The 24,588-nt window shown below is 44.8% G+C and overlaps 1 protein-coding gene and 1 pseudogene across 4 annotated transcripts in view; both read right to left on the reverse strand.

The window, feature by feature from the left end:
* The window catches only part of APOD (apolipoprotein D), an 85,366-nt gene that overhangs the window by 15,315 nt on the left and 45,463 nt on the right, over positions 1–24,588 (reverse strand). Inside the window, exon 2 of one of the 4 annotated variants that reach the window (XM_024752086.1) lies at positions 12,948–13,051. The exons of the other annotated variants lie outside the window; for them this stretch is intronic. The gene's annotated coding sequence lies outside the window, so the exon portion shown is untranslated. The remainder of the gene's footprint in view (positions 1–12,947; positions 13,052–24,588) is intronic. 4 annotated transcript variants of the gene reach the window in all.
* Positions 13,832–14,418, reverse strand: LOC112404265 (ubiquitin-conjugating enzyme E2 L3-like; annotated as a pseudogene).

Consider the following 24,588-nt stretch of genomic DNA (forward strand, 5'->3'; position numbering starts at 1 on the left):
ATGTGGGATCCTCCCGGACCGGGGCACGAACCCACGTCCCCTGCATCGGCAAGCGGACTCTCAACCACTGCGCCACCAGGGAAGCCCTGGACTTTTTTGTTTATCCATCCTGTATATAATAGTTTGCATCTGCTAATCCTGAACTCCCAATCCTTCCCTCCCCCCACCTCCCCTCCTCCTTGGCAACCACAAGTCTGTTCTCTATGTCTGTGAGTCTATTTCTGTTTTGTAGATAAATTGGTATTTTAGATTCCACATATAAGTGATATCATATGGTATTTGTCTTTCTCTTTCTGACTTCCTTCACTTAGTATGATAATCTCTGGGTCCATCCATGTTGCTGCAAATGGCAGTATTTCATTCTTTGTTATGGCTGAGTAATATTCCATTGTATGTATGTATATATATATACACCACACTGGCAGAAGGTGACACATAGATAAGACACTACTTTTGTACCAGACTTATATTCCTAAATAAAATTCATGGTCAAATTTGTAAGCAATAGAGAGAAATTTACAGCACTAGACCTTTAAACCTTATAACAACAGCAACAAGAGTGAAACCTTAACATACCAAACTTTGAGAGCTCTTTCTTTGGGATGTTCTTTACTTTTTCAGGTAAAGAAGGAATTCTTCTTCCTGTTCAGGGCACTGACTCTGACTGTACTCCTGCGTGGCTCCCTCCTTCGTCCAGGTCTCTGATCTAATGTCCTTCCTTTAAGGGCCTTCCTGACCTTTCAAAAATAGCACTCTTGTCACTATCATTTTACTTGGTTCATTATATCCTTACTATATCTTTACCTGAAATTATATCCTTTATTTATGTTTTTTGTTGCTTATGGTGTTTTCCCCACTGGGATCTAAGCTCCACAAGTACAGAGAATTTGTCTCATTTTCTTACTGCCGTACCCCTAGTGGCTAGAACACATCGTAAGTGCTCAGTAACTACTTATAAACTGAATGGAAGGGACCTATCTATTCAAAGAATTTACTGAGTATTCTAAGATATGCACAAGGACTAGAGGTAATATTCAAGAGACTTCTATTTGAATTGTTTTCTGGGGAAAGTACTGGCCTGTAACTATTACAATAAACCGTTGCACAGTTTTCCACAAAGCAATATTGCTAAATTTCCAAATGTGTACGTTAAGATTGATATATTCATATATTTGAATCCTCAGCATGAAATCAAGAACTGTGGAGCTGAAGGTACTAGTCTAGGAGTCATAGTGTGAGAAAAATCACATTATCTTTCTGGGTCTCAGTTTATTTTTTTCTGCAGGTGTTAGCAAACGATATAATTTAGGGAAATCCTCTTTTTATATGTTTCTGGAATGTAGAGACAAGCACAAGTTCTTAAGCATTATAAAACCAATCAGAACTGTGTTCTAAACAGTCTTCATGTTTAAATTCCAAAAGAGTGCAATTTGTTGTAAACAATTAAAATAGTACCAAAATGTAGGCCTCAGAAAGTGTGTCTCATAATCCCACACCTCAGAGATTGTTAACATTTGCACTTATTATTCTCCACAGTCCTAGACAGATCCCAACATAATAACAATAGTAGCAACAATATCCAGTGTACTGAAGCTTTCTTGTCTTTACGTAATAATGTATCTCATTGAGATCAATGTATCTCTTCACATAAATCTACTTCATTCTTTCACCTGCTGTAAAACCTCGTTTCTACATGACAGCACATTTCTTCAAGGGGATGGCCTGTGGTTTTATAGGAAGTAGTTCCTTAGTTGGGTGATCTTTCATCATGTAGGTAATTGCCTCAGTGGTTTCACCATAAGACCCTCAGGGAAGATGAAATTGTTTTTGTGGACTTTTTGTAGCAAGAAATAGAGAACTATCCCATCTTAAAAAAATAAAAAAGCTTCCCAGATGGAAATTTCTCTGTTTATTAATATGTGGTTCTTTCAACTACCAGAGTCATCCTGTATGCCTTTCTAAAGTGATTTTTCTTTTGTCAAGTAAAATGAAGGGGAAACACAACTGTATTTTCCATGTGAAAACCCAGACTATGAGTTTTCAATAGCAGGTATTCACTCTTTAAGACTCAGTTCAAAAGTTCCACTCTCTGGTTGTCTCCCTGAATTCTTGCCCACTCCATGCAGTGTTCATCACTCTCTACTTTGTGTTTCCACAGCATGTGTTACTTTGGTCTCAGGCCCATCACACCATGTCAAGCATCACCACTAGGGCCACCATCTCCTCCTGGAGACTGTCAGATCCTTCAGAGTAGGTTTGTCTTTTTGTCCCTGGTAAATTGCCTAATGCCTGGTAGGTAATAAGTGTTTACTAAATGTCACTGGATGACTGAGTGTTTAATTCTCATTATTTTGGGGGATGACCACATACTTCATGATTTATTCAGATGCCCTCTTTCCTCTCCTTCCTGCTCCTTTGTGGCCGTTTAGTTTATCACTAGGATCTGGAACCAGCTGAGAGTTGAAGGATGCCAAGCATCTGCTGAACAGCAAGAAAGCAATCAAACTGGTGAAAACTACAACTTGACATGGCATGGGGGAGGAACACGGAACTGGAAGGCAGGAGGCCTGGGTTCTTGTCCTAGCTCCGTTACTGACTCATTTATCCATTCATTCACTCTTTCGACAACAGATATCAAGCACTGCCATGTTCAGGCACTGTTCTAAGTCCTGCAGATGTAATGGTGAAGAAGAAAGACAAGGTCCTAGCCCTTGTGGGACTTACCAACCAGAACAGAGTCAGACACACAGAGAGGAAAACATATATGAGAGAACAGGGTGATGTGATAGGGAGTGACTGGGTGGGCTACTTCAGTTTTGTGGTCAGGAAGGGCCTCTCTGAGTACTGACATTTCAGTGAGATGTTAATGATGGAAAGGAAACAGTCATTCAAGGATCAGGGGGAAGAGCATTCCAGGAAGAACAGCCAGTGCAAAGGTCCTAGGGTGGGAATAGATTTCAGGTTTTCAAGGGACAGAAAGACCAGTGTGGCTGGAGTGGAGAGATGAGGAGGAAAGTGATTCAAAGTGAGTTTGGAGAGGTAGGCAGAAGCCATGTTACATCTTGCTTTGAGGAATTTAGGTTTTATTTCAAGTACAATGGGAAGCCATGTGCTTGTACATTCTACAAGAATGTCACAAGATTATTCAGGCTTCCCTGTCAAGTGTGGATTGTAGTATGGTTCCAGATGGATCAGCTGGGAAGCTATTGCAGTCATTCAGGTAATGGTGGCTTGGACCACAGTGACTGTGATGAAAATGGAGAGAAGTAGATGAATTTGGAGTATGCTTTGGAGATAAAGTGGACAAGATTTGCTGATATATTGAATATAGATAATGAAGAAAAGAGGGAATCAAGACTGACTCCTATATTTATAGGTTGAACAACTGGGTGAACGCTCGTGCTAATGACTAAAACTAGGAAGCCTGAGGAAGGAGCAAGTTTGGGAGGAAAACTCAAATTCTTTCATGGATAAGTTATATCTGAGTTGCCTGTTAGACACCCATGTGGAAATGTGAAGATGGCAGTTGGATAGTCAAGATTTGGGGAAAAGTCAGGGCTGGAGGCAGAGATTTTGGAATCATAAGCACATAGACCAGCGGTCTCCAACCTTTTTGGCACCAGGGACTGGTTTCCTGGAAGACAAGTTTTCCACGGACAGGAGGTTGGGGGGATGGTTCAGGCAGTAATACGAGTGATGGGGAGTGATGGGGAGCCATGGGGAGCGGTGGGGAGTGATGGGGAGCAGTGGGGAGTGGTGGGGAGCGATGGGGAGCAGTGGGGAGCAATGGGGAGCGAGGGGGAGCGGCAGATGAAGGTTTGCTCACTCACCCACTGCTCACCTCCTGCTGTGCGGCCCGGTTCCTAACAGGCTGCAGACTGGTAACGGTCTGAGACCTGGGGGTTGGGGATCCCAGACATAGATGGTCTTCAAAGTCATGGGACTCGATGGGGTTACAAAGGGAGAGCACACAGTAATGGGAGAAAAGGATGCTCAGGACAGATCCCTACTATGCTCTTAGAGAGACTGACTAGAGGAGGAGCCAGTAAAGGAGACATAAGTAAAAGAGGACAGTGGGCTATCACAGAGCCAAGGGAAGAAAATGTTTTAAGAAGGAGGAAATAATCAACTTTTACTGAAAGTTCAAAGAAGATAACGAAGAAGCAGCCCCTGGATTTAGCAAATGGAGGTCACTGGTGACCTTGACAATAGTAGTCTCTGAGGATAATGGGAATAGAAGTCCAATTTGAGTGTGTTGAGGAAGGGAATTGGAAACAGCAACTCAGTTTTGAAGTTGGAGGAAAATAGAGAAATGAGTTTAGTAGCTGACGGGAGACATGGAGGTTGAGGAAGATGCTCAGGGCATGCACATGGGGCTGATCCAGTAAAGGAGGAATATTGACTTTGTAGGAGAGGTGGGTGGAGACTGCAAGAGCAATCCTGAGCAGGAGAGAGGGAGTGGGATCCAGAGCACAGGTGGAGAGGCTGGCTTTTGAGAGGAGCAAGGGTTCTGGGCCCATAGAAACAGGAGGGGATGCAGAGGGGAGGCAACCAGATTCAGGGAGGTATGTAGATCTGGTGGTAAGAAGATGTGGGGTTTTCTCTCTGTGTGACTGTGGTCAAGTCACTTATCTTGCTGAGATATGTTGGAGAAACTCAACAATTCTGCTCTGATCATGGTAAATGGGTTTCCTTGAACACAGTCACTCTGCTAATGACACCTGCCTTAACACCTGCTTCATTTATTAAGGGACAGAGTTGGGAAGGGGCAGGGTTCAACCTAGGACTAATTGTAATCATAGCTCCTGACTATTTAACACTGCAACACCAGGTCCTGTATAGGTGTTTTCCATATATTAGCTCTAATTGTTACATACCCTGCAAGGCAGGCATTAGTACTAGTCCCATTAGAGGGATGAAAAAACTGAGGTGGGAAGATGTGGTCATGCAACTTTTCTAGAGTGATGAAATGAGAATTTAAATCCTAACGTGTAACTCCAAACCCATACTTTTAACCATTATGTTCTATTGGCCCAGCAATAGAAAGGGGTGAAAGGGTTCACTGAGAGATTGGCCAGGGGTTTAATACCTTCCAACCTTCTCAGCAGAGAAGGATGATACCAACTGCTTACTAATTCCTGAGAAATGTTGAGGCAAGCAGGAGGGCTGAGTTTTCTGCATCAGGCTCAGAAACTAGTGTCCCAGACTCCTTGACAAAGGCCACCTGAAAGCAAAGGGATTGAACCCGTCCATCTAGTCCATCATCCAACACTGTCATCCAACAAATTCCAGGAGCTGGGACATCTGCTACCAGTTACCTCAGTCAACTTATTGTGACTTTAAGCTCTTCCAGATGTTTGCTGGGAAACAATCTTTGTCCAGTTTTGTAATCCAATATAGACTGAGGCCAGTTCTTATGAAGATATACGGGGCCGGCAGGGCCACCTCCAAGCCTTCCAATGGGACCAAAATTCAGGATTTTTTTTTTAATTCAGGATTTTTAAATCCAGAATCAGTAAGAGCTCTGTTTTGATTTTTTTAATTTTCTAAGATAATAAATAGATTGGTGGACAGAGCTCGGGTTCGGGAACAGGGCGATGGGGTTCTTGCCTTGGCTCTCTTACCTCTTAGCTGGGTGACTTTGGAGAGTTTCCTGAGCTTTCAGTCCAGGGTTTGACTATCAGGTGTTTGTAATATGGAATCCATGGGTCTCCATAGGAGGTTGATAGAATCCCATTTCAATAAAATTGAATGCTTTTGCGATCCTGTTTTGTTTTACGCATTATTGGACATTTTTGCTGAGTTGTCAGTGGGTCCATGGCACAAAAAGGGTAGGAACCTGAGAGAGGATGTCTGGGGTCCCTGCTTGATTCGACATAATTTCCATGAACATACCTTCTGGGAGAGAAATTTCTTTAATGAAGTCCAACTGAGTGTGCAGGAGTGAAGGGCAGTTTCCCAATGCTGGTGAGAGAGGTCAATAAATAGGAGGTGATGGAGCATCACATTTGGGCTGGGGCCCAGGTGACAGAGGGAGAGAGCCAGACTCCAGGCTCTCACATGCTGTCTTCATCTGGGTAGAGGGGCTGAACCATCACACACTTAGATGTGTATTTGGGGCGCACCCCCGAGAGGCAGGAGCAGCCTGCAGACTTAGAGTCTCAGGTGCCATGTGCTGCCTCGAGTGAGAAGATAAGAGGGAGGGAGAGGGTGGCAGCAGGAGAACCATGACCTGGCCCATCCTTCTACATCTGTGTTACTTTCGCTCCTGTAACACAGTTTCCGATAATAAAGTGATGGTAGAATAAATAGAGAGTTTTCACTGACTGAGGAGCCAGCTCTCGGGTACTAGACACTTGATATGCTGGGTATTATCTCCTTTAAGCCAAGAGCAACCATGAAAGGTAGATATAATTATATCTATTTCGTGGAGCAGAGAACCTGCTCACAGGTTAGTACTTGCCCAACAGGGTGCAGCCAGTGGCTGAACTGGGATTCATAACCACTTCTGAATTCATCTTCTCGTGAATGGGAGCTATTGGCCAGTCTCTTGGTCCAAGGTAGTCCCTCTTACAATGGGACATGCCCCAGTTTTAAGAACAGGATTTCTATGTCTCCATCTAAGTCTTTAAGAAAATAACCATTTGATTTATTGATTTATTATGTACTTTGTCAAAAGTGGTATTGTTGTACTGTATCTAGAGTTTTGTGTTTGGCCTTGGAGCCTCCTTTTAAGTTTTCTGAAATACAAGTAGGTCCTCATTGCAGCGATGAAGAGAGTATTATTGGATTTGAGAGCCACAGCATACTCCATTAAGAATGGCAATGCCAATCTCCTGGAGGGAGCAAGTGGGTGTGGGGGAGAGGAGGTGACTGAGAACCACAGATTTCATTGGTTCCTGGATTTGGGTGGAGGCTGTATGGTAGATCTGTTACTGACTCGAGAATACATCAATGCATCCCTTGGTCTTGCATGCTTTGCATGGGGTCTAAGAGCCTCTGTTTTAGAATTATTGATGGAGTGAACTATTATAGTAGTCTTTTGTGCTTTCTTTCCCAAATGTCTTGTATTAATGACTCTTCCTTAGTCCAGTGGTCCTTAACTCTGGTCACATATACCTGGGGTGCTTTTAATAAGACTGATTCCTGGGCCCTATCTCCAAAGATTCTGACTCAATAGATCTGTGTGAGGGCCTAGGCATCAGTAACTGTTAAAAGCTCTGCCAACATAGAAAACAAACTTACGTTACCAAAGGGGAAAGCAGGGGAGGAATAAATTAGGAGTTTGAGATTACCAGATACAAACTACCATATATAAAATAGATAAACAACAAGGTCCTGCTGTGTAGCACAGGGAACTCTATTCGATATCCTGTAATAAACCATAATAGAAAAGAATATGAAAAAGAATATATATATCTGAATCACTTTGCTGTACACCACAAACTAACACAACATTGTAAGTCAACTATACTTCAATAAAAAATAAAAAAAAGAAAAGAAAAGCTCTGCCAATGATTTCAACGTGCAGGGAGGTGAGAACTACCGAGTCACTGTCTTGCTTGCCTTTGGCCGTCCTGCTTGCTGCTCCCTTACCTGGAAGGCCTCCCTGCCCTCTTCACCTGGTCAACTCTTGCTGGTCCTCCAGGAACACTGAAACACTGGTTGGGCTCTGTGGCCTCCTCTATGCTCCCAGGACTGTTTGCAAAATCTCTCTCTAACACATCCCCCAGTGTTCTAGTGTGTGGTTTGTCTCTCTTCCCTACAGGGCTGTATGTGGGAAGGGATGTGGCCTTATTTCTTTGAAGCTCCAGCTTCCAGCACGGTGCCTGGCACAAAGTAGGAGCTTGGTAAATGTTTGTTGAATAAGTGAGGGCATGAAAATATTTGGAGGGAAAGAATCAGAAATGTGGCCAGACATGTCTGGTCCTTTTCCGTTTTCTGGGGGCCCTGAAGACACATCAGGAGAGCTTAGGATGTGTGTGTTTGGAGAGGTCTGAGGCTGCATGTGAATCTGACGTTCAGAAATACACGTATTCGGTTTTTAAAAAGGTCCTCCACACCTCATCATAATATATACCACAACAAATATTGAAGTCTCAGGGGTTCAGCTCCAGCTACCCCTGTGTAGCCATCACTCAGCCCATAGCGTCTGCTCGGCTTATGAGTCAAGCTGCCTCTTTGTCCTTTACAGAGATGTTGGTTCTATCTCAGAGGAACAAAGAAAACATTCTGACTGTGAGAGAATGGCTTTCAGGGTCTTCTTGACGCAGCCCTGGAGAGAAGACACTTTTATTTCTATCTGTTCAGTGGGGATCAGCAGAGGCTCGGGTGTGTCCATGGCCTTCAGTCATGACATTCACATGAAGACACGGCTGGCAGAGCCTCCTTGGGGTGGGCACTCTGAGGTTTTCAGGTGGGATAGTCTGATCTTTAATGAAAATAGAGAGGGATGAGGAGGAGGAGAAAGCTCTTTCTATTAAGAACCTACCCAGGGCTTCCCTGGTGGCGCAGTGGTTGAGAGTCTGCCTGCCAATGCAGGGGACATGGGTTCATGCCCCGGTCCGGGAAGATCCCACATGCCACAGAGTGGCTGGGCCTGTGAGCCATGGCTGCTGAGCCTGCGCGTCCGGAGCCTGTGCTCCGCAACGGGAGAGGCCACAACAGTGAGAGGCCTGTGAACCGCAAAAAACAAACAAACAAAAAACCTACCCAGTGGCACTGAAATACTATTCCAGAGACTCTGTGTTAATTCGTCCACTCCTTACAGTAACCCCATGAAGTAGATATTGTCTCTATGTTATTTTTACCTTTGAGTCACTTTTCTTCAATACCTACATACTCTGTCTCCAAATATTCTCCATCCAGCCTCCTAAATTTCTATTTCATCCCTTCTCTGTTTCCCCAGTGGCAATACCTTACCTCAGGCCGCCATCTAATTTGACGTGAGAAGGTTCAAGTGTCACTAAGCTCATACCATATGTCACAACCATAGTGGGAGCTGCATTTGGACTTGCGTCTTGGAGTAAAGGGACCTCCTCTGTTGAGTCAGTGATTCTGAGACTTACCGAGATTCCCTTGAGGTTTCTGACTAATCCCCTTAGACTTCCTTCTGTCTCCCCCACCCCAGGCTTAAATCCTTGACCTAATCTCATAAATCAATAATTTATTAATTTAACAAATGTTTACGGAGCACTTCGTAAGGACTAGTTATTTTGCTAGGCACCAGGAAGATGAGATGTACAAAGGTCAAATCCCTGTCCTTGTGGACTTTGCTATTCTGGCTTCTTTCCCCTCTGAGTAGTTGCTCTGGTCACTTGTTTCTCAGCTTCCCTCACCTGGATCAGTGACCTTTGTAGCAGAAGCTGAACATGGCCATTAACCAGAAGACTCAGGATCTCTGCACCCTGCCATGAGGGACCCTGGGCAGCTCCGTTCTGCCTGTCCAGGGGCATCAAATTGTCTCTTACATTCCCCTCTCACAGCCATATCCACTCGAGAGATGGGCAAAGCTTAGGGACTCTTAGCATCTCAGGGCTCAGCCTTGCAGGTACCACTCTGGGTATCTTGGGACCACAGGGGACCCTAGTCTCCAGGGAAAGAAGCCTGTTGACCTGTCAGCCAGAAATCCTTTTATCTTTGGTGTCATGAACTCTCAAGTAAACATGTCTTTTATACATTTTGCCCTAAATGATCCAATGTCTGCTTTCCTAGCACATTCTATGTCTTTGGACTGGGATGCTTTGATGTAGTTAGAATAACAAAAATTTAGGAAAACAAGCTCAACTTTTAAAAGAAAAATATGTGAACGAAAGAGTTGGTTCATCAAATATGCTTCAAATAGGGAGATTTCAATCATGACCAGAAGGCCCGTGATTTTCTTAAAAGGGTCAAGGAAGGGCTCCCCTAAAGAAAGTCTGCTGGGTCTGAAGGAAGGTCCCACCTCACAACTCTAAGGGATGAACACACACACTTTGCCTTTTTTCTCTACATTTGGCCTGAGATGATCTCCAGGTTGTCATAACTATTCCAGGTTGAGAATTTCACTTCATTGAGATTCACCCTAACTCACTCAAAAGAACCCAACAGGGCTTCCCTGGTGGCACAGTGGTTGGGAGTCCGCCTGCCGATGCAGGGGACGTGGGTTCGTGCCCCGGTCCAGGAGGATCCCACATGCCGCGGCGCAGCTGGGCCCGGGAGCCATGGCCGCTGAGCCTGCGCATCCGGAGCCTGTGCTCCACAACGGGAGAAGCCACAACAGTGAGAGGCCCACGTACCGAAAAAAAAAAAAAAAAAGAACCCAACAGATGGTCTAAAGATTTAGGCATCAACCTAATTCACCCCCTCCCCTTTTCTCCCACTAGCCAGGGCCCAGAGCTGTGGAATTTTCCAGAAGCTGGTGCTTCCAGTTGAGGGGAAGTGACTGGATTTCCCAGGACCTTCCCACTTCAGGAGGGTTATTTGAAAAGATATCCATGGCCTGCTTAGGGAATAATTACAAGTTGTAGTGTGGGGATGTGCTTGGGCAGGGATGGCTTCAACTGAGGCCCTGAGGGACTGAGTTTGAAACAGGGGAGAAGGAAAAATTTAAAAAAACAACAACCAAAAAGCAAAAAACCAAACAATGGTACAAAGGAAGCACTGTTCCCATGAGCAGATGGGGTGGCGGGGTCAGCTGAGCCCAGGTCGCTGTACCAGGCCTCCCATAGCATCTGTGCTGGGCTGGGAGGAAGCACATCTCTGGTCCGGGGACAGAGTGGGCCAAGGAAATGGCCCAGGGGATAAATGGCTACATTAGGACGTCCTGCCAAGCAGAGGGATACCCTTAGGACTTTAGATTGAAAAACTGGATAAGTGGAGGGGAATTTCTAGCTCTACTATAGGAGTCCTGCAGTGTAGACTGCCAAATAGAATGATGTAAGTGGCATAGTGAACATTCTGGCTTGAAATATACAGCTTAACTGCTACCTATTCAGATTAGCCAGATAACAGCCAGATCTTCAAGTCCCACAGGGATCTGTGGACACAGGCACAGGAGGCTGCCTTTAGACTTGCAGCTGCTTCTAACATATGTGATACACGCAGACATGTAGTTATTCTGTATGCTCTTTAAGGCCTCTTCCTTTCCTGAGCATCTAAAATTTTAGAGACCTATAGCTAAACATGTTAGGGATGAGTCATGCTGTGAATGGTCACTGGGTGGACAGCAGAGGGAAGGAAGGATTCATGTGACCAACCTTGTCCTCCATGATACTAGACCCTACTCAGATCCCTGAGAGTGTCAGGGGTGAGGGAGTTTGTAGTCTCCTGTCAATGATGTTGTAGCCAACTAAGGTTTATCCTATTTTGTCTTATTTCAATTTTGGTATCTTGACAGGCCATTATTATTTACAGGCAAGAATCAGTGAGAATCTCCATAACAGCTCAGTTAAAGAATCCTCTTCATGTTAGGGCTTCTGGAAAGAGCACAGGTCTGTGAATCAAGACAGACGGGTTCTAGGCCCAGCTTTGTCATCAATCTATGGCTGACTTTGGCAAGGAACTTCCTCTGCCCAGATCAAAGTTCATCCTTTCTTGCCACTAACATTCTATGACTGTGATTTGATACCTAGTATAGGAAGAAGACAAGACCCCAGGCAGGTCAGGGGAGTCAGAAAGGGAAGTTGGGAGAAGGTTGTATTAGCTTAGGAACCATTAAAATCCTTGGATCCCTACATAACTCTGCTTGCATCTTTAAGTCCACTGGCCTCACTCTACCTCCCAAACTGTCAGCTCTGATCGGGGCCTGTGGGCTTCCGCAGAAGCACCAAGACTCACTGGGTCCCCATTTCTTTTATGCACCCACCATGGGGGTAGAGAGTCAGAGAGATAGGCTGTGAGGTGAGAAAGGAGGCCATGTGGAGAGTGCAGCTGGGGAAGATGCTTCCATTTTGAAACTATTTGCTGCAGGCCCTCCAGCCTCAGCACCAGGAGAGGACTATAGTCATGGATGAATAGCTTATGCTGTTGTCTTAGATGAAACTCTTTATATGAAACAGGAAATGCAAACACAGGTTCTGTTTTTCTGCACTGCATTTCTCTGATGGGGATAATAATAGTTGTGCAACCCGGAGTGTGGTTATTAAACCCATCCTATGGTCACAAAGAAGCTGTGAGAAAGCCAACAGGCACATAACTCCCCAAGGCAGGATTTGGAGGTTTTGCCAATTTCAAACTATTTTCCTGATAAACTGTAGTAACCCACCAGGAGACAGAAGAGATGGAGTCGAACTCCAAGTACATTTTGTCCTCACAGAGTTTGTTTTAACACCAGAAGAATTTCTTCTGTGTGTTTTTCTCATGGTCTTACCCCTATGAACTTGTTTAGCATTCAGTCTAGTGGACACTTGGTGAATATGAAAGTCTCCAGCACAAACTAAGTGGCTGAGAATGGGAACATTCCAGGATTCCATGGGTTAGTTTATTTGCAGGACCCAAATGGTCTGGTTGGTTCCTCCACCAAATTGAAGAACTGATTATTTGAGGAGGGTTTATAATAGATATATTAATTATATATCTATGTGATTGTGTGTGGCCGAGAGTTGAGGTCCTTGGACTCCATGAGAAAGGCAGACTCTTTATGATAAGTCTCTAGTGGTCAGATCAGAACCAGCCTTGCGAAGTTAGTGAGAACCCTGAGCTGATCTGGAGAGCGTAGAACGAAGTGCCTGGCTGATTTTGGACAAGCGTTCTTTGTGGGAAAAAGAGGTCACTCTCTCATCTAGTGCAAACCAAACTTGGGACACAGACACGTACATACAGCGTTCCTGCAATTCTCCCCGTCCAAGAGGACTGCTCCTTTCCCTTCCACATGCTTCTCAGGCAGCCAGTTTCCCTTTGCTGACTCTCCCTCTGTCTCCATCCTTCACACCCTTCCCAAGACTGCCCTTGATGCTCATTTCACCCACTTTTGCCTGGATACAAATGATGGGAGATGGCAGTGAGCTTGTCCTCAGTCCAAGCCTTCACTCCTCAGGAGGGCCCTGGGCCTTGCTTGGCTGAAGCACCGAACCTGGGGATAAAATAAGGAAGAAGTCTGAGAGAAGAGGAGAAGCAGAGGAAGACCAGGACTGTGACCTGGGGACAGAAGTGAGTTTTCCTCTCATTGACTCACCTCTACCAAGAATTAGGGCAGGAGGAAACATAAAATTTAGCTCTCCAAAGTCTAGAATGATCTTAATCTTACATATCCACTTTACTGAGGACATCTCTAGTGATTTGTTTGGAGATATTTGGGTGAAGAAACTTTGATACTTTTTTATTGTCAATGGGTTTTAACCTGCTACGAAAATAGGGATGAATCATAAAACTTGGTCCTCAAATATGCCCCGGTTATAATTTTTTTAAAAATAAATTTATTTTATTTTTGGTTGCGTTAGGTCTTTGTTGCTGCGCGCGGACTTCTCATTGCAATGGCTTCTCTTCTTGCAGAGCACGGGCTCTAGGTGTGTGGGCTTCAGTAGTTGTGGCACGTGGGCTCAGTAGTTATGGCTCGCAGACTCAGTAGTTGTGGTACATGGGCTTAGTTGCTCTGTGGCATGTGGGATCTTTCTGGACCAGGGCTCGAACCTATGTCCCCTGCATTGGCAGGCAGATTCTTAACCACTGCGCCACCAGGGAAGCCCATGCCCTGGTTTTAATTTAAAGCCAAGTATTCAGTTCAGTTTTCTTTTCTGTTTTTTTTTTTTCATTATACCGCTTATTAGATCCATGACACAGTGGTAACCACATTTTTCATGTCCACTGACACCATTTATTGACATCTTTTCTTGTCTTAGAACATCTTAAAATTTTAATCCTATCTTTACAGGTTACCTAGACCACGTTTGATTATGAAAATTGTAGAAAATTAGTAACTGCCACAAGCAGATGCTGGGCGGTGGCCCATGTCAATCTTCCACAGAGTCCTGCTTCTTGGGATATCTGAATGCACTGCTCAGGGTCTCTGCTCACACGCTGGAATCAGTTGTGGCAGATTTTAGTCCACAGGTCGCTTTTCCCCATATTTCTTTGTAAACTCTTCAACGTTCTTACAGAATTTTTTACTGTCCTTGGGCTGGGGGGTTCATTTGGTTGGTTTTGGTTGCTGGCTTCCAGTTTTCAGCACTAATTACCAGCAGACAGACCTGCCCTTTTCATCCATGTTCCGGGTGATAGATCTTCGATTTAAATGTGATCTTTGGTAGCTTGAATGGGTAGTCTGCTGGAAAGCTGATTTCGATTCTGAAGGCCCCCTTATCAATATGCAGGGTTGTCAGGAACCATAAGCCCTTGCCAGGTCAACAAAGTATCTTCATCAACCTAGATGTTAAGGAAGTTTTTCATCTCACATTTGAGGATGTCTTCAAGCCCCTTCATCAGCCTCCTGCTGGCTGCCATCTTCAATCTGGTGCTGCTGGCACCTTGACATCTTTTCTTTAATATTTAGGTCTGTAATTCTGCAGATACCACACATAATAAATGGAAAGTTATCTCATTTTCTTTATTTCATTTTTGTGGACAAATAGTCTTTTAGTTTATATCAGGTATAAAGATCAAAGAAAGTCTAATTCAAGTTGAAAACCAACAACATTTGGCTGATCATAAACTTTCCCAGGGTGCTACATCTAGAAGAAATTCAGTACCGAGTACAAGTGCCATATTGTTGCTATATCACAGGTATCTCACATATCAATGATATTGTAGCTTAGAAGCAGCATCTACAGTTTAAGTTGCTCATGCTGAGATGTAAGATGTTGCCGGCAATATTTATTTTGAAAACATACAAACAATAGTTCTCTTTTTCATTGCTCCAGTTACCCTTAGTTATAGTACTTAAAAGTACTTTTGTACTGTTTTGTGTGTGTGATTATAGAAGTAATTCATGTTCAAAAAAAGTGGAAAACACAGGAAAGCACAAAGAAGAAAAGCATATGAAAGCCAGTCATTCCACCAGCCAGAGAGAACCATGGTTACCATTTGGTATTTCTGATATATAGGGATAGGGTTGTAGAAGAGTTATAGAGAGGAGGCACGTATCTTTTGAAACAAAAATGAGATCATATGAGGGGCAGGGAGACAAAAGGGGAAAGGGATGCTCCAATTGCATCAGAGTTCATGTGAGACCTTCCGACAGAGACCTGCCAACAGAGAAGTGGAATATTTGAGCTAAACCTTGAGCCCTCCCAGGACTAAGTTCTAGGAGCCTGCCTAAGGGTATAGCCTGGTTGTAACTGAATGACTCTGGCCCTGGGGTATCCGTGGCCTGTTAGGTTTCACAGCAGGTCAAGGCCACTTCTAGGATTTACTCTGCTTTGTAGCTTCCCACCTGGACCTGGAGAAGGCTGTGAATAAAATGTTTCTAACTCACTTTTCCTCTCCCCTCTCGTCCCCCTTAGCCAGGATTCTTGGCTCTTAGTAGCCAAGCTTCTCTATAACTGATATACTATTTATGATATTTGCTCCACTGTCACTACAACGATTTTATATTTTGCTCTCTTGAGATATGTTGCAAGAGAAGGAAATATGGTTTTGCCTTTGTTTCACGTCATGCCCATTTATGCTAAATGTATAAAATGGCTCCTCATGCATTTCCCACACCCTGTACCAAGGAAAAATTTTCATTCAGTTGTGTCTTCTAGTGACTCCACCCAAGTCCTTTTGACTTTGGGCCAGAACCATTCAATATTCGTTCCACAAAATTTTCTCAAGCACCCACACGGGCCAGGTACCATTCCACGTACTGGGGATACAGCAATGAATGAAACCTGCAAAAATCCCATCCCTCACAGAGTGCTCATTCTGGTGAGACCAGATGGCCAAATGTCTCTTGCTGCCATGCCAGCTCATTCAATCATTCATGTGTTCAAGCATTCATTCATTCAAGCAGTCCTTCAACAAACAGTGAGTGCCTACTATAGTGGCTTTGTAATGTGTTAACTTGGCTAGGCTACATTACACTTTCCTTTCCTTCATGTTTTTGGATAGGGTGGGCCACCAGAGGGATTCTCATGTGAGATTTGGAGGGTGGAAGTGAAGCAGCAGTCATTTTGTAGCTCACACATATGGTCGTGTATCTGCTGGCCCACCTCCTTTGCATGAAGCAGGGACCAGGCCCATATCTGCCCTCACCTCCCCTAGGTCCTCCCTCAGCTTCCCTGACCCCTGGGCAGCTGTGGGCATTTACACCCACGATGACAGGTGCCTTTGTTTGACCCGTCAGCTCTGTTAGCTCCAATGTACTCTGCTCCACTCTCCTAAGACTCAATCCTGACAAAGCAGGCATTGCTTACCCTCCACTCTACTTCACCCTGCATTTCACTTTTAATTAGCTAAGGAAATTCATTTAAATTTGTTAAACTTATTTAAAATTAATTAGCTAAGTGATATATCACTTATTATGTACATTCTACTTTATTTATCCATTCAACAAATGTTCTAACAAGATTCTCCTACATGGCAGGCACTCTGCTAGGTGCTGGGGGTACATTGGAGAGCAGAACAGATGTGGTCTCTGCCCTCATGGAGCTTACAGCCCAGCAGGGGAGGACAGACCAAAAATTCAAGTAAACAAACAAAACTTGATTTTAAAAATGAGTGGGGCTGTATAAATAGACAAAGGTGAGCCAGGGTGGACAGGAGGGTAGGACCTATTCCAGAAAAGATAGATGGGGAAGGCCTTTGTATCCAAATGCATTTTTAAATATTAGAAAGTCAAAAGGATATGGACCCATCAAGAAAGCAGTTTTTGTTAGAAGTGTTCATCCGTTTGAAAAATACTCCACAGTGGTTAAATTCTTAAGAAGAAATATGAATAGAGATGGAAAGCTAGCAGTTTGAGAGACCCAGGTTTAGAAGGAAAGAGACAGTCATACAAGTTCACTGGGAGAACAGGAGATGGTGAGTAATCTTTTTCTTTCCTTTTGATCTGATGTTGAAAGGGGGAAGTATATGGAAAGGAAGTCCTTCGTTCTAACAGAGACGATTTACTAAGAATGAGTTACTGAGAGTGAGTCCAGGCTGTGCCATCAAAAACCTCTCCATTAAGATAGTAGTCAGGGGAAGGGATGGGACACAAGGTGGACCCTGAGAGAATACGCAGCACATGCTTGCGACAAACAACTGGTGTGTGTGTGTGTGTGTGTGTGTGTGTGTGTGATATGATGCACTTTTTCCTTCACAGAAAATCTTCTAGATTAGTCCATTCTGAGGAAACAAGTGGGGTGATGGCTCTGCATTTTCTTTGACGCTGCCCAGGAACCCAGGATGAAACCACTCAGACTGGCTGTGAACACTAGGTATTACCTGAATTGGAAATGCTCCCCAGTCAGAGTGAGTTCCCTGGTCAGGGGTTCCCAGTGATCCTGGAATAAGTCACATCTGTCACCAGAGGGTAAGGGTCATGACTTTAATCCTTTTGTGTTCCCTCAGCATGCTGAGCAACGTGCTATGCCCCCAACAGGAGAATCGGTACTTATTGATGCCTTTATACAAAAGCTTCCCACCTGAGCCAAGTCAACTTTTAAAGCTTTTAGGGACTTCCCTGGTGGCACAGTGGTTAAGAATCTGCCTGCCAACGCAGGGGACACGGGTTCGAGCCCTGGTCCGGGAAGATCCCACATGCCGCGGAGCGGCTAAGCCCATGCACTACAACTATTGAGCCTGCGCTCTAGAGCCCGTAAGCCAAACTACTGAGCCCGTGGGCCACAACTACGGAAGCCCGCGTGCCTAGAGCCCGTGCTCCACAACAAGAGGAGCCAACGCAATGAGAAGCCTGCGCACTGCAACGAAGAGTAGCCCCCGCTCGCCGCAACTAGAGAAAGCCCCGCGCAGCAACAAAGACCCAACACAGCCAAAAATAAATAAATAAATACATTTTAGGAAAAAAAAAAAAAAAAAGCTTTTAAAGGTTTGGGCCTGAAGTGTGGACTCAGGACACAGAGACCCCAGCAGGGAACTAGTGGTCTTCTAATAGTTCTCATGATGTTTCCAGGTCGAGTTACCGGTTTTGGATCCAGAGGAATGACGCTCCTCGTGTTTGGAATTCTACGGAGGAGAGGAAGAACTCAGACACAAAGCTAGGAGAGGAGCCAACGTGAGGAGGAAGAGATTAAAGCCCCTTTCTTCTCAAATGAGGACATTGCTTTCAAAACAAGGATGAACACTGTGTTGGGAAATTTCAAGTTCTCCTTACTGTTTTGCTCTCAGGGCAATTTTAGTAAATAAAGCCCCACTGTTATTCATTGGATTTTCCAGATTTGCTTTAAGCTCCTTTAGCTTGGTGGTGGCAGGCTGACCGGTTATAAAGAAAACACAGCAAGAGAAATCCAGGTTAAAATATTTATTTAAGTTAGCCTCTGCATATCTTTCCATATACTCTATTATTTCTGAACTTACTTTACCTATATGTCCTCAAAATACCCATGAATATCCACTCCTTCCTAGATGGCATTAAATTTCATTGTAGATTTTAAAAAAGAAAAAAAGTGCCTTGTCCTGACATTTTCTTCATGGGTCAGAATCCCCAGAGTTTCTGTGGTTCATCAACACCAGGGAGACTAAGCACCAAACGTTTCACAGGTTTCTGTTATAAAGGTTTTTACAAACATGGACCCGTGCAAAGGCTCAGTTGTCACCTCTAAAGACAATGGTGTTCCTCAGCCTTACTGTCTGGCCCTGATTAGCACATATGACATAAATAGTATAGCCTCTGGTGTGACCTTGTCACAAAATTCATTCACCTTGGCTATTAGTGGCCTTTACCTGACATAAAACAAATGACTGATCAAGTGAACAAAAGAAATCATAAAAATTCAAGCAAAAGGGGAAAAAATATATGCACACGTAAAGTTTTAACCTAAGGTCACCCAGCCTAAAGCTCTCAGCCGGAAAATGTGTCGCCATCTTTCCTCCCACAAGGCGTTACTGGGTGGAAAACACATACGCATCATCAGCTGAGTCTGCCCTGGGATAGCCGTCTCACAGTTCTGATAGAGGAACAACAGCCTGAGACCCCACCTCCAGCACCAGGCACGCCTGTGACCTGGCTTCCATCTTGCACTCAGAGGCCAAGGCCTGGATTCATCACCCCTCACTGCAGCAGGAGCTCGGGAAGGTTCTGCTCAAAATTCAATATTTATTGTTTGAAGCACTTTTAAAGTCCCTTGTTATCCAAAGCCTTTCCCTTGAGCCTTGGAGAGGATTACAAAGTAATGCTTTCTTCCTTCAGCTCATTTCTTAGGAAATTGCCTTCAGACCTGCCAAAGTCACAAAGAGATGCAGGGTTTCATTGGTGTCTTCATACATGGAACATTTGGTCATCCCTCATGATTTTTTCCACTCCTATTTCCTGAAGAGAAAACAGAAGCTCTGGGAAAGAGGGGCTACCTGCCTCTGGTCTCTTGCCTGCCCTGGTAGGAAGAGTCCAAGTGACGGTTCCAGGAATGAGGCTGGGACTGTGGGCAGATCCATACCCGTTGCTTCACCTTCTCATTTTACAGTGTGTGGCCCGCTGTCAGGTGAGGGCCACATTCCTTCTGTCCAGGTGCTTTGCCTTCACCTTGTTTTGTCACCACATTTTCCCTTATTTTCTGCCTTTCTTCCATCTATATATCATAAATCCATTCACTATCCATCCATCCACCCATCCTTTTACCCATTCTTCCCAAACTGATGACTTTCTATGTGCCAGGCTTTGTGCTAGACGCTGACTCTGAAGAGGAGTGAGAATGATTCCTGCCCCCAATCTTGTGGGAGAGGCATATGTAAATATGTTATACATATTTAGCATATGTAAATAACTCAAATGTGGTGCAGAGGTTGAGGTGTGCATAAGACCAAGGGACTGCCTGCATGCAAAGGAGAAGCATCACCTCCAGCTGTCACCTCCTGAGGTGGACTTTCTGTCAAAATGGCCCCTCTGATCCCACCTCCTGGTGTTCGCGCCCTTGTGTGATCCCCTCCCGTTGAGTGTGGGTAGAACTTACGACTTGCTTGATTCTGCCATAAGACAAAGGTGACAGGATGTGGGTGACTATGTGTATGTAATTACATTATTCTGTTACATAAAATGTAGTGCCCATCTTGCTGGAGTTTCTGTCTCCCTTGCTATAGCTTTGAGGAAGCAACTGACCACATTGGGGAATCCCACGTGCCAAGAAACTTGGCTTTAGGAGCTAAGAACAGCCTCTGGCCAACAGCCAACAAGAAACTGAAGCTCTGTGTCACGTAGCCACAGGAACTGGGCTCTGCCAACAACCTGAGGGAACTTTGGAAGTGGACTTTTCCTCAGCAGAGCCTCAGGTGAGACTCAGCCCCAGCTGCCACCATTTTCTTTTTTTAAATTGAAGTATAGTTGAGTTACAATGTTGTGTTAATTTCTGCTGTACAGCCAAGTGACTCAGTTATACCAGCTGACACCTTGATTACAGTTTTAAAAGACCCTAAACAGCAGATCCAGATAAGCTTTGCTGGGATTCCTGAAGCACAGCAACTGTGAGATAAAACACGTGTGTTGTTTTAAACCCCTAAGTTTGTGGTAATCTGTTATGCAACACTAGAAAACTATCATACCTCCTGAGGAGCAGCTATCAGGAATGTAAAGTTCTGGGAAGGGGCTGACAGCTGGGGTAATGTCTCCAGCTCCCATGTTCATCCATTCAGCAAATATTTATCGAGCATTTATGATGCACGATGCACTGGTTTAGATACATCAGTGAACAGAAGAAAATCCCTGGGACTTCCCTGGTGGCGCAGTCCCTGGTTGAGACTTCCCTGGTGGTGCAGTCCCTGGTTGAGAATCCGCCTGCCAAAGCAGGGGACATGGGTTCGAGCCCTGGTTGGGGAAGATCCCACATGCCATGGAGCAACTAAGCCCGTGCGCCGTAACTACTCAGCCTGTGCTCTAGAGTCCACGAGCCACAACTACTGAGCCATGTGCCACAACTGCTGAAGCCCGTGTGCTTGGAGCTGGTGCTCTGCAACGAGAGAGGCCACTGCAGTGAGAAGCCTGCACACCATGACGAGGAGTGGCCCCCGCTCGCTGCCACTAGAGAAGGCCCACGTGTACCAACGAAGACCCAATGCAGCCAGAAATTAATTAATTAATTATTTTAAAAAAAGAAAGAAAATCCCTGCTCTCACGAAGCTTATATTCTAGTCAAGGAATAAAAACATTAAATTAATAAATAAATTGTATATAACATGTTATTAGGTGATGAGTACTATAGAAAGGATAGAGGGGCTGGGGATGCCAGGGGGTGGGTTGAAGTTTTTCATAGGGTCACTGGGGTAGGCCTCACTGAAAGGGCAAAAGCTGGAAAGAGGTGAGGAAATATTACACAAGAAACTCCAGGCATCCTCCACGTGTACAACTTCAAGCACGGATTCAAGGTCTAATCCTGCCCTGGGGGTTCATGCAGGTCATAACTGCCCTTTTCAACCTCCTTTCTCACCGCTACTCCTCCATGCCCAGGTCCACCCTGCATCCTCACCTCCCAACCCTCTGCCATTCCCCAAACCCACCTACCAAGAATCCTCACTCCTCATTCTGTTTCCACAACAAAATGCTTCTCCTCCCTGGTCACCTCAGTGGTCGCCTCCCCCGAAGCCTCCCCCGGTGCTCCCACCTCACCCTCAGAACAAAGTGCACCCCTCCTCCACGTTCCCTCCGGCTTTGCTTGTGACTTATTGTGAGTTTTCTACTTTCCACACTTGTTACAGCTGGTGGCCTTTGTCTCTTGGAGAGACTGGAATGCAGGGACCTGGACTTGTTATCACTGAGTTTCCAGGCTCGGGCATATTACAGGTGGGATTTGTTGAAAAAAAAAATTATCTGGAGATCAGTCCTCTGTGGGTTTTTTTCTCTCTTTCCGTCTACCTCTCGCCCGACTCCCTCACTATCTGTCTTTCTCTGCACACCTCTTTCTGCATTTCTAAGTGTCTTTTTCTGTTTCTCAGTCTGTCTTGGTTTCTCTCTCACACACAGGTAGACCCGTGCACATGGACACTCGCACAATCATGATGCAGGAGTTTCTTCTGGGCATCTTGTTTTCCCACGGCACCAGGGGAACGGGTGGGAGGGAAATGAGAGTGGGATGGGGTAGAATTGGGGTGGGGGAAGAACCTTTACTTCAAGGAAAAACCTGAAGTATACAACGGGCCACTCTTAAATATAGGTTAAAACCACCACTTTACTACCCACACGTTCACCTATGGAGGAAACTCATTCCTCTTATCTTCACATCACCCAGGGTTTCTCAACAGTGGCACTATTGATTTTTTTGGATCAGATAATTCTAATATGGAGCATGTCCTGTGGCTTGTAGGATGTTTAGCAGCATCTCTGGCCTCTAACCGCCAGTAGCAGCCCCCAGTCATGACGATCAAAAATACCTCAAGATGTTGCCAACTGCCCTTCGGGGGCAACCCCTTCCCCCTTCCTCCATTGAGAACTGCTGATGTAGCCCTTTTCTCGGATGTCACTCACATGCAATCTCTCAGGCAGCCTCCTAAGCATATCATTTCTACAAGGTGCAGTAGAACAGCAACCTGAGCCTGTTCTCATCCTTCCCTAAGCCCTGGGTCTGGCCCTCTGGGATCCAGCACTGACCCTGTGGGGGCCTCTGGTAGCTTACAGGGCACCTTTGTGCTGCCCCTTTTGGGAAGAGCCATCTCCAAGTCAGGACACTTAGCTTGGATTTCAGTCCCCATTCACAAGTTCTACTGGCTCTTTATGTGCAGTGCACCAACTGCACAACCGTATACTGTGGCCCTGTACAAACATTACCCTCCTGCTACTAAACACTGGGTGGCTCCCAATGAGTTATTCTTCTGAAACCAGGACAGCCCTTTTCTTCTTGAATGTATCCATAGCTGAGGTGATGTGCATCAATGGGGGTGAGGTGTAGAGATGCACATTTTTTGCTTCTTAAAGCATCAGATTTTCCTTCCTAAATGTAGTACCTTGAGTAGTAAAATGTGGCCACCTGTGCAGGAGATGAGCTCCGACTAGAAGGAGAAGGAGACTATACTGTGGGTAGAACTCAGAGAATATCCAGGATGAAAATACAGTCTACAGATGACCAGAGAAAATGATGACCCACACTTGCAAAACAGTTTCTGAGATGACGTGTGACAGGATCCCGGGGACTCTCAAAGGGAAATCTGACTATCCTTTTGACCTTACAAGAATCTACCCCTAGAGGGTTTATGTAGCTTGATCCTGACGCTGCTTAACTTGTGCAGTCAGCCTGCAGTGGTCTAAGCACTGGCATTTTAGTATAATACCTAAAATGTTGTTTATAATTGTTAAAGTACGTAGAGGAGGTTTATATCATTTTTTATTTGGCTTGTTACTGAGAGAGTATTTGGACAGAGTATTATTCGTTTTCCAAATTCTACTTTTGAGCCTACTTCTTCCACAGCATAGGCCTGACCTGCCTCACAGAATTGCACACATGTTCAAGATAGAGCCTTGGACTCTAAAACAGATAATTCATGTAGCCACATCTGTCTTTCCCAGAGAGGAGAAAGACGGAATAATGATGACTTTCCAATGTTATTAGCAAGGAGCAAACATCTTGAGAAAGGAATGGTTTCTCTTCTTGAGTACAGAGCCCCAAATATGATGTCTAAAAAGTCTGGCTGTTGCATTACTTGTTGCAATTAAAAAGAAAACAAACACTGTAGGAGCAAAAGCCCTACTGATGGAGGCTTCCTCCTGAAATTCAGGCACCTGCTTGTTCATGATACCACTCACCATGTAAGCCAATGACTGGGGGAAAGAATTAGTTTGCCTCTGATTACATCTGATTGCCATCAATGATGACAATAAACAAGGCAGAAGGACCAAATGATACTTGTGGGAAGCTCAGAAAAGGGCCTGGGAAACACTTTCAACTGAGGATACACAAGAGAAGAAAATCAACTGGGAGTCACACAGATAACAGGCACACTGACTTAATTCAGTCATCAGAACAGTACAAAGTAAAATAACAAAGCAGTATCACTTTTTACCTATTAGCCGGGCAGATGTTAGAAAGCTGAATAATGCCAAATGTTGTAGAGCTGTGGGTTAGAGGAAACCTGAGCTGCTGGTGGGAGGGGGCACGTGCAGCTATTCTGGAGGGAGTCAGGATTCAGTCAAATCATATTCTGGCCAAAAGCCTAGAAGAAAACGTAGGCCAAAATCTTCATGAGCCTTGGTTAGATAAGTTTTTTTAGAACACAAAACGTATGGGCCATAAAAGAGAAATTACCAGCTGGACTTCATCAATTTTTAAAAATTTACTCTTCAAAAGACATTGTCAAGCAGGACTGGGGGAAACAGAGACTCCACTCCTGGAGAGCACACACAAAGTAGTGTGCGACGCAGGTGAATGAGCACTGACCCCCGGGGAGACTGAACCAGACCTACCTGCTAGTGTTGGAGGATCTCCTGCAGAGGCAGGGGGTGGCCGTGGCTCACTCAGGGGACAAGGACACTGGCAGCAGAAGTTCTGGGAAGTACTCCTTGGTGTGAGCCCTCCCAGAGTCTGCCATTAGCCCCACCAAAGAGCCCAGGTAGGCCCC

This window comes from Neophocaena asiaeorientalis, unplaced genomic scaffold, assembly GCF_003031525.2.
Source record: "Neophocaena asiaeorientalis asiaeorientalis breed wild unplaced genomic scaffold, Neophocaena_asiaeorientalis_V1.1 scaffold293, whole genome shotgun sequence".
Classification (NCBI taxonomy): domain Eukaryota; kingdom Metazoa; phylum Chordata; class Mammalia; order Artiodactyla; family Phocoenidae; genus Neophocaena; species Neophocaena asiaeorientalis.